Below are 10,407 nucleotides of genomic sequence, written 5' to 3' on the forward strand. Positions count from 1 at the left end.
TTAGGAAATTAAGATGGGGGGGTGGAAATTTACTAAAGTGACCAAAAGAGACAGAACCCCACGTTCTCTGAACCCCCAAACCGACAGGCGGAGGAGACTTCGAGGGTCCCGGGGGAAAGGGTTTAGTGGGTTCGCTGCGGCTCGGGGTCGTACATCTCACCGACGTCTTCACCAAAGCCTCCCTTGTTTCCCTGGCAGGTTGCGGGCAGCCAGCGTTTACGGAGCGGATAGTGGGGGGTAAGGATACCCCGCCGGGTAAGTGGCCCTGGCAGGTCAGCATTGTCTACCGCAACTCTCACCTCTGCGGAGGGTCACTCATCTCCAGGACATGGGTGGCATCTGCTGCTCATTGCTTTCCCAGGTAATTGCCCTTTTCCCCCCAAATGCTACGCGGTGAATATGCCGATATAACATGCAATAATATATATATTAGGTGGGAGCAGCCGTTCTCAGGACCTGCATGATTATTCCTCCCCATTAAGTTATCTCTCCCTGTTGTTACGTTGCTGGTTGTTGGGTTCAGGCAGTCTTTGGGGGTCGGTAATGCTGGTTCTGCCGCCGGCTGCCACTGATTTCCAGTAGATTGCTATAATATTAGTCATCCTTGCTAGGCTTCTGTGGTAAGATTCGTACAAATGTCATTTTTAACACATTTTGCCCAGTTTGTGCATTTGTACAAATTTCTGAAAACGAGCAGCTCGTTGGTTATGGCTGTGATTGATGGGTCCAAGAGCCCGTGGGAGTCACGCACTCGGCTACAGACATCACAGATCTTGTCATTTTTGTCATTTTTGTTATTTTTGTTCAGTTACAACCTGCTGGCAAACTACCAGATTCTGCTCGGTGCGCAAAACCTCACCAACACGACATCGAACGCCTTGATGGTTCCAGTAAAGAGCGTCTTCATCCACCCCTCGTACAACCAGGATTCGAACGTCGGGGACATTTCTCTCATTGAACTGAAGACCCAAGTGACCTTCACCAACTACATTCTCCCGATATGCATACCTTCCCCGGCCGAACCGCTCTCCGCCGGGAAGATGTGCTGGGCGACCGGCTGGGGGGACGTTCAGAGCGGAGGTGAGGACAGAGAGCGCGGCTGGGGTAAAAGCAGCCAGGGGGAAAGGGCCACAGATCCTTATAACGTGAGGCTGACGGGGAGATCGTTAGAGATACGTTGGTAACTTATAGACCGGGGGGTCCAGGTGACCTCCATAGATTTATGGAGTTTACCAAATCTGTTTTATTTTCACCCGCTCTGAAGAGATGCTGTATAGGCTGGGCGCGGCTCGGCCTCCTCCGCAGTGTTAGCGGCAGTAGGGTCACCCTAGGAATGGAGGAGAAAGCCGCGCATTCTATGGCCTTTCCATAGCACAAGGTCACATTATACACCCTAATAAATAGGGCATGAAGACTCGGGGGCGGGGAGCTGGGTAATAATCCCGTTTGCTCCTCTTCCAGTGAATCTATTGCCACCCCAAAACCTACAGGAAGTCGAGCTGCCCCTGATTAATGCCACCTCGTGCGACGACATTTACCACAAGACCTACAATATCGACCCACAAATAATCCTAATAAGTGAAGACATGGTGTGTGCCGGATACCCCGAGGGCAAGAAGGATTCCTGCCAGGTGAGGTCACGCAGAGCTTAATATGTAGAGGGTAGGGGTTTTAGGGGTAGAAAAATTCTGAATACTTTAATGCGATAAAGTACAACATATCTGAGTCATATCTGCAGAAGGTTAGAAGCAGAACTAAGTCGTGGTCGGGTTTAAGCCAGAACCACCAAGTATGTCACTGTGTGGAGAGAAGGAAGAGACACCCAGAAGACACATTTTTGATGGTATAACCGAATTTTTAGAATTCCTGATAATTCCCCCCCCCCCCGGTTTACCTGCCTTTTTTACAATTTTCTTTTTGAAGTCCCGTCAAATATCGTAAAAGCAGCTCGAGTTTCGGTTTACATCTGGGCCAATTTCATGAATCTCAATAAAATCTCTCGTTATTTACAAAAAAAAAAGGTGTCCAAGATAGAAGGCGCCCAGAATGCGGTGTTTCATCTCTCGGTAAATCACCAGGCCTGTGCGAATACATTAAACCATGAGAAATAGCAGCGTGTTTATCAGATGCAAGACCACCGAGGCCACTTTTTCTGTGTTTCTCCTTTAGGGTGACTCAGGGGGGCCCTTGGCGTGCAAAAATGGAAACACTTGGTTTCTTACTGGTATTGTGAGTTGGGGGGACGACTGCGCTCAGCCAAACCGCCCGGGGGTCTACACCAAGGTCTCCAGCTTTCATTCATGGATATACCAGAAGGCGCTGGATCTCAATACAAGCACCAGTTCCCCTCCAAGCACCAGCGCCTTCGCCAGTACCCAACCAACTGGTACCACCATCACCAGGAAGAGTGATCCGGGGAGAGCGGAGTTAAATGTCACCCTGACCAAAAACATCAACTCTATCAGCACAAGGGCCCATGGGCATGGTCTCCATCTATCTACCGGCCTTCTCCTTGCCACGGTTTCCTTAAGTCTTCTGAAAACACGGGACATTTTCTAAATCCTCCATGATAAAAAGCAGCTTGATTCGGGTGAGAAGCCATTTCTGTCCCCTCAGATATCTATTTATCCGATACTTTTTTTTAACATTTATTTATAAGTTGCCAGCAACATGCGTATGAAGGAGATAATCTTTTAGATGTTAGTACAACGTAGGATGAATTTCATAGCAAGTCTTACGAGGGGGGTACAGACGAGGATCAGGTAGGAGATGCAGCCAAAGAGTAAAGACTGAATGGATTGGGTGGGAATCGGGTAGAAGAAAAACCCTTGAGAAAAGACGATGACCAGGAAGACGCCCAAGATGGTGTCCAATTTGGCCAGGGACCCCCAAAGTGCAGATACATCGTGTAAGACATGCTTTCTAAACATACGAGAGATGGAGGCATCCAATGACAGATGGAGTTCACCGCGAGATATGAAACCACAAAGCACGTGGAGCATACCAGGCATGTCAAGTTCTAATGCCCCAGGGTAGGAACACCTCGGCTCCATTTATAAATAAGGTAACTAATACCATGAGGTGCGGCAGGAAGAAAGAAACCGATATGGTGTTTGTTATAAAGGCATGAATGACAGCATTGTCCTCGCTGCCTGATTTGCAGTCTGCCCGATAGATTTGGAGAAGACATGTCTCGAACGAGACCTTCTTCAGCTGGAAATTCTGGTGTCTCAAGGTGGTCAGACCGGCCCTCTAACTGCTCATCGGCGTCCTCTAAAGAGTTCTATTTTATATTTATATTATAGTTTTTGCCCCAAATTCACAACCCGAGGCCGTGTGATCCACATAACTTATAGCGCGGCCATTTCATTATTCAAAATTCAAAGAAAAATTGAAATTCGGAATGAAAATGAATCCCCCAAAAAATCTTTAAGGTGAAAATGTGACCAAAAGCGGGAAGTCTCACGTTATTAAAAACGCTCTGTTTTCGAGGATAGAGGTGTAGAAGCTTTCGCTGTGGCAGTCTATTGTCAGTCTATAACATTTTGTTATCTAAAAATATATTTTTATTTGCGTTTCTGTTAATTGTTTCTTGAAAATGAATAAATAAATTTTAAAAAGCCTCCAAAAATATTAAGAATTTGGAAGAGACAAAGGGGAGAACGCTAAAAATATGCTTTATAAGTAACATAAATCTGCATTAACGAGTGGCTGGAAGTGATTGTCCGCCTGACGAAGACTGACTTCATTCTGAGAAGGAAGCGGTCAAAGTGAAAAATAATAATAACAATTTCTCGAATTTCCACATTACTGAGATGTTTGTCTTATTGATAGAGAGAATGTTCAGTATAAAGACAGCGAGAACCCGCAGAACCATAGAAACCCGGAACCTGCCCGTCCAGTCTGCTTGTTTTTTAGGACCCAAGAAGATTTTCACCAAGAAATGAATCCCAACAAGAATCGCTTGGATGAAAAAGATGTTAGAAGGAGAGCATGAAGGAGAGAAGGAGAGCATGATCTAAAACCGGACGCCATCTTATGAACACTTGGTGGGACTCCTCTTCTATCATCCGCAGAGGCTGCCTGAGCCTCGTCTTCGCTGCATACATTTCTAAAATGTAAAACAAATGTATAAAAGGGTAAAGAGACTGGGGTGACATGTATAAACAATACCCACGACCCCAACCGTTACAGCTCCCGCAGCAGGCACATATAAACAATACCCACGACCCCAACCGTTACAGCTCCCGCAGCAGGCACATATAAACAATACCCACGACCCCAACCGTTACAGCTCCCGCAGCAGGCACATATAAACAATATCCACGACCCCCACCGTTACAGCTCCCTCAGCAGGCACATATAAACAATACCCACGACCCCCACTGTTACAGCTCCCGCAGCAGGCACGTATAAACAATACCCACGACCCCCACTGTTACAGCTCCCTCAGCAGGCACGTATAAACAATACCCACGACCCCAACCGTTACAGCTCCCGCAGCAGGCACATATAAACAATACCCACGACCCCAACCGTTACAGCTCCCGCAGCAGGCACATATAAACAATACCCACGACCCCAACCGTTACAGCTCCCTCAGCAGGCACGTATAAACAATATCCACAACCCCCACCGTTACAGCTCCCTCAGCAGGCACATATAAACAGTACCCACGACCCCAACCGTTACAGCTCCCGCAGCAGGCACGTATAAACAATATCCACGACCCCAACCGTTACAGCTCCCGCAGCAGGCACATATAAACAATACCCACGACCCCAACCGTTACAGCTCCCGCAGCAGGCACATATAAACAATACCCACGACCCCAACCGTTACAGCTCCCTCAGCAGGCACATATAAACAATATCCACGACCCCAACCGTTACAGCTCCCGCAGCAGGCACGTATAAACAATATCCACGACCCCAACCGTTACAGCTCCCGCAGCAGGCACATATAAACAATACCCACGACCCCAACCGTTACAGCTCCCGCAGCAGGCACATATAAACAATATCCACGACCCCAACCGTTACAGCTCCCGCAGCAGGCACGTATCAACAATACCCACGACCCCAACCGTTACAGCTCCCGCAGCAGGCACATATAAACAATACCCACGACCCCAACCGTTACAGCTCCCCCAGCAGGCACATATAAACAATACCCACGACCCCAACCGTTACAGCTCCCGCAGCAGGCACGTATAAACAATATCCACAACCCCCACCGTTACAGTTCCCTCAGCAGGCACATATAAACAATATCCACGACCCCAACCGTTACAGCTCCCGCAGCAGGCACATATAAACAATATCCACGACCCCAACCGTTACAGCTCCCGCAGCAGGCACGTATAAACAATACCCACGACCCCAACCGTTACAGCTCCCTCAGCAGGCACATATAAACAATATCCACGACCCCAACCGTTACAGCTCCCTCAGCAGGCACATATAAACAATATCCACGACCCCAACCGTTACAGCTCCCTCAGCAGGCACATATAAACAATATCCACGACCCCAACCGTTACAGCTCCCTCAGCAGGCACATATAAACAATACCCACGACCCCAACCGTTACAGCTCCCTCAGCAGGCACATATAAACAATATCCACGACCCCAACCGTTACAGCTCCCGCGGCAGGCACATATAAACAATATCCACGACCCCAACCGTTACAGCTCCCGCGGCAGGCACATATAAACAATATCCACGACCCCAACCGTTACAGCTCCCGCAGCAGGCACATATAAACAATATCCACGACCCCAACCGTTACAGCTCCCGCAGCAGGCACATATAAACAATATCGACGACCCCAACCGTTACAGCTCCCGCAGCAGGCACATATAAACAATATCCACGACCCCCACCGTTACAGCTCCCGCAGCAGGCACATATAAACAATATCCACGACCCCAACCGTTACAGCTCCCGCAGCAGGCACATATAAACAATACCCACGAGCCCAACCGTTACAGCTCCCGCGGCAGGCACATATAAACAATACCCACGACCCCAACCGTTACAGCTGCCGCAGCAGGCACATATAAACAATACCCACGACCCCAACCGTTACAGCTCCCTCAGCAGGCACATATAAACAATACCCACGACCCCAACCGTTACAGCTCCCTCAGCAGGCACATATAAACAATACCCACGACCCCAACCGTTACAGCTCCCTCAGCAGGCACATATAAACAATACCCACGACCCCAACCGTTACAGCTCCCGCAGCAGGCACATATAAACAATATCCACGACCCCAACCGTTACAGCTCCCTCAGCAGGCACATATAAACAATACCCACGACCCCAACCGTTACAGCTCCCGCAGCAGGCACGTACCGTATTGGCTCGGATATAGGCCGACCCCGTATATAGGCCGCACCCTAAAAGTTTGGTGCTTTTTTAAAGAAAAAGTTTTTTTTCTTTAAAAAAGCACCAAAAAAAACATGCTGCCACTGTCCTCCCCCCCGAGATATGCTGCCACTGTCCTCCCCCCCGAGATATGCTGCCACTGTCCTCCCTCCCCGCGATACGCTGCCGCTGTCCTCCCTCCCCGCGATCCGCTGCCCTCCCTCCCCGCGATCCGCTGCCCTCCCTCCCCGAGATCCGCTGCCCTCCCTCCCCGAGATCCGCTGCCCTCCCTCCCCGAGATCCGCTGTCCTCCCTCCCCGAGATCCGCTGTCCTCCCTCCCCGAGATCCGCTGCCGCTGTCCTCCCTCCCCGCGATACGCTGCCGCTGTCCTCCTCTGCCCCCCTCCTCGACTTACCGGAGCAGACTCCCGGGTGTCTTCAGGGCCGGCGAGGGACATCTACGCAATACGCGTATGCAACTTCCGGTACCGTTACCGGAAGTTGCATTTGCGTATTGCGTAAATGTCTCCCGCCGGCCCCGCAAGACACCCGGGAGTCTGCTCCGGTAAGTCGGGGGTGGACAGAGGTAAAACGCTTAGATAACCTCCCGTGCCGGCCCCCCCCCCCCGTGGGAAGTGCTGGCAGGGGAGGCTGTCTGAGAGTATCGGGGAGAAGGATGCAGGTCCCCTGCACCGCTGCGGGGGATCTGTATCTTAACCCCGCTGCCTGCCCGGCGCCCGGGACTGCATGTCCCGGGCGTCGGGCGCTAGACCCCGAATATAGGCCGCACCCCCACTTTAAAAACTTAAAGTGGGGGAAAAAAGTGCGGCCTATATTCGAGCCAATACGGTATAAACAATATCGACGACCCCAACCGTTACAGCTCCCGCAGCAGGCACATATAAACAATATCCACGACCCCAACCGTTACAGCTCCCGCAGCAGGCACATATAAACAATACCCACGACCCCAACCGTTACAGCTCCCGCAGCAGGCACATATAAACAATATCCACGACCCCAACCGTTACAGCTCCCTCAGCAGGCACATATAAACAATACCCACGACCCCAACCGTTACAGCTCCCGCAGCAGGCACATATAAACAATATCCACGACCCCAACCGTTACAGCTCCCTCAGCAGGCACATATAAACAATACCCACGACCCCAACCGTTACAGCTCCCGCAGCAGGCACGTATAAACAATATCGACGACCCCAACCGTTACAGCTCCCTCAGCAGGCACATATAAACAATATCCACGACCCCAACCGTTACAGCTCCCGCAGCAGGCACATATAAACAATACCCACGACCCCAACCGTTACAGCTCCCGCAGCAGGCACATATAAACAATATCCACGACCCCAACCGTTACAGCTCCCGCAGCAGGCACATATAAACAATACCCACGACCCCAACCGTTACAGCTCCCGCAGCAGGCACGTATAAACAATATCCACGACCCCAACCGTTACAGCTCCCGCAGCAGCCACATATAAACAATACCCACGACCCCAACCGTTACAGCTCCCGCAGCAGGCACATATAAACAGTACCCACGACCCCAACCGTTACAGCTCCCGCAGCAGGCACATATAAACAATATCCACGACCCCAACCGTTACAGCTCCCTCAGCAGGCACATATAAACAATACCCACGACCCCAACCGTTACAGCTCCCGCAGCAGGCACATATAAACAATACCCACGACCCCAACCGTTACAGCTCCCGCAGCAGGCACGTATAAACAATACCCACGACCCCAACCGTTACAGCTCCCGCAGCCGGCACATATAAACAATATCCACGACCCCAACCGTTAGAGCTCCCGCAGCAGGCACATATAAACAATACCCACGACCCCAACCGTTACAGCTCCCGCAGCAGGCACGTATAAACAATATCCACGACCCCAACCGTTACAGCTCCCGCAGCAGCCACATATAAACAATACCCACGACCCCAACCGTTACAGCTCCCGCAGCAGGCACATATAAACAGTACCCACGACCCCAACCGTTACAGCTCCCGCAGCAGGCACATCTACGAAGCCGGTGGTGCTGGAGGCAGCATTGACCCCCGGCTGGTGTCCCGACTACAATGGTGTGACGGCTCAGACCGTCCGCAGTCCGACCCCGAGGTCGCCCGGATGTTTTTGAAACTATGCCAAGCCATGGTGAGCTTCAAAACAGAAAGAGGAGTACGGGCAGCGTTCATGAGATTTAACAGCCGCCCGGACAGCAGCCCTAACTCTAAATGTAAAAAACAAAGGGATGCGCTAGTATAAAAGAAAGCTATAATAAACACATGTGCCGGGGCTGCGTGTCATAAAACCAGACCTGGCCGCTGATTTAGTGACAGAGAAAATGAGAAGGAACAATAAATAACCGCGCGCTCTGTGTGGCGGCTGATCCACGGTGTGAGTGAATAATAAAACATACGCAACAAGTCTGTGAAGCCCTGGAAGAGACTCAAATGGATCCAAATATATTAAAAAAACAGAACATAAACAATAAAGCGCAGTAAGAAGATCAATGAGATCTAGACACTGTGTCTTCTCATAACTCTAATTGTATATTTATAGGGTTCAAGGTCCGTCGGCGCAGCGACAATAACTTTAATGACCGTAAAAGTTACGACGATTCCAAAAAACTCAAATAAAACCCAGGAGACCATTCATTAACTCCAACAGCAGAGAGGGGAGCTTACGTTATAGGGGTGTGGCTGGAGGGGGGAGCTTACGTTATAGGGGTGTGGCTGGAGGGGGGAGCTTACGTTATAGGGGTGTGGCTGGAGGGGGGGCTTTATGACACTTTCTGCCCTATTATTGGGGCTTTTAGGGCTGTACAACCATGCGATCCCCTCATACCCAGCAAACATTCTCACCTCCTAGAAAAGAGGTGCATCAGGGGGAGGAGAGAGGGGAAACAAGATGGTGGGATAGAAGAGATGGGGAGAGAAGAGAGAGAAAGGGGATAGGAGAGAAGAGCTAGGGAGAGAAGAGAACGATACATAAAGGGGTTTAACAAGGATAGGAGGGACGTTCATTTCAAAGGGGGAGAAATGGGCAAAAAAAAGTGCAAGCAAAGAGATGAAGGGAATATGAGAAACAGTCCGTTATCGTTAGAATATTTCTTGGCCTGGAATGAGTTACCGCCAGTGTTCCCTCTAAGCTGTGCGCTTGTGCGTGCGCACATAGCTTTTTTAGAGAGCGCACACGTCCAAAAATTGTGCACACAACAGTTTTTCCCCAAAAAAGAAAAAAATAATAATTTTTTTGATACTTTATGAGGCGCGGATATTGTGCGCAACAAATTTTTGCTCTGTGAAAATTTTTGCACAAGAGAAATTTTCTGCGCACGCCAACTAAGAAAAATTAGATGGAACATTGGTTACCGCTGTAGATTTAATAACCCTAAACGAGGTTCATCGATGTGTTATAACACAACAATGGATCTGCGATAATAGAACGGGATCTGTTCGTTACCGACTTGTATCGGCTCGGAACGTTGGATGGATCCGGCCTCGACATCTCGCCCCGCGAGGGTTTCAGTGTCTTTTCATAATAAAGCGACAGGGTGTTAATGACTGTAAGCACAACCGGTCATGGGTGGAAGGTTTGGACTCCCGTGGCCAACGTTTTCTTAGTCGGTGACAGCTCAGGGAAGTCTTTGGGCTATTTCGGTAATAAGGTTGTAAAGAGATAAGCTCAGAGCTTTATCTGCATATCACACATATCTGTGTTTAAGAAAACAAGCGAAATACTCGAAGGTCTTCCACCCACACGGAAGATGAAGCTCCAATCACAAGCAGCATCTTTCAGGTGCATTTCTCGCCTCAGAGATTTAAAGAGACCATCAATGAACCGCCAAGTCTGAGTCGCCTACGACGGTTTATGTGGAACGTCGATGGGAGGACGTCTGTAGCCAAAGAAGAAGAAGACAACACAAGAGAGATACAAAGACTCCACGAGAGCCCCGAGCAAAACTCTTGGGATCTCCCCCTCCGAGACCTGCGGAGCGC

At 49.9% G+C, this 10,407-nt stretch overlaps 1 long non-coding RNA gene across 1 annotated transcript; it reads left to right on the forward strand.

Moving 5' to 3' along the window:
- Nucleotides 1-10,143: 10,143 nt before the first annotated feature.
- Nucleotides 10,144-10,334, forward strand: LOC128501219 (uncharacterized). Its single transcript, XR_008355027.1, has 2 exons — nt 10,144-10,207; nt 10,238-10,334. It is a non-coding gene; the product is annotated as an uncharacterized LOC128501219 (long non-coding RNA).
- The last annotated feature ends 73 nt before the right edge of the window (nt 10,335-10,407 follow it).

Source organism: Spea bombifrons, chromosome 7, assembly GCF_027358695.1.
Source record: "Spea bombifrons isolate aSpeBom1 chromosome 7, aSpeBom1.2.pri, whole genome shotgun sequence".
Taxonomy (NCBI): Eukaryota; Metazoa; Chordata; class Amphibia; order Anura; family Pelobatidae; genus Spea; species Spea bombifrons.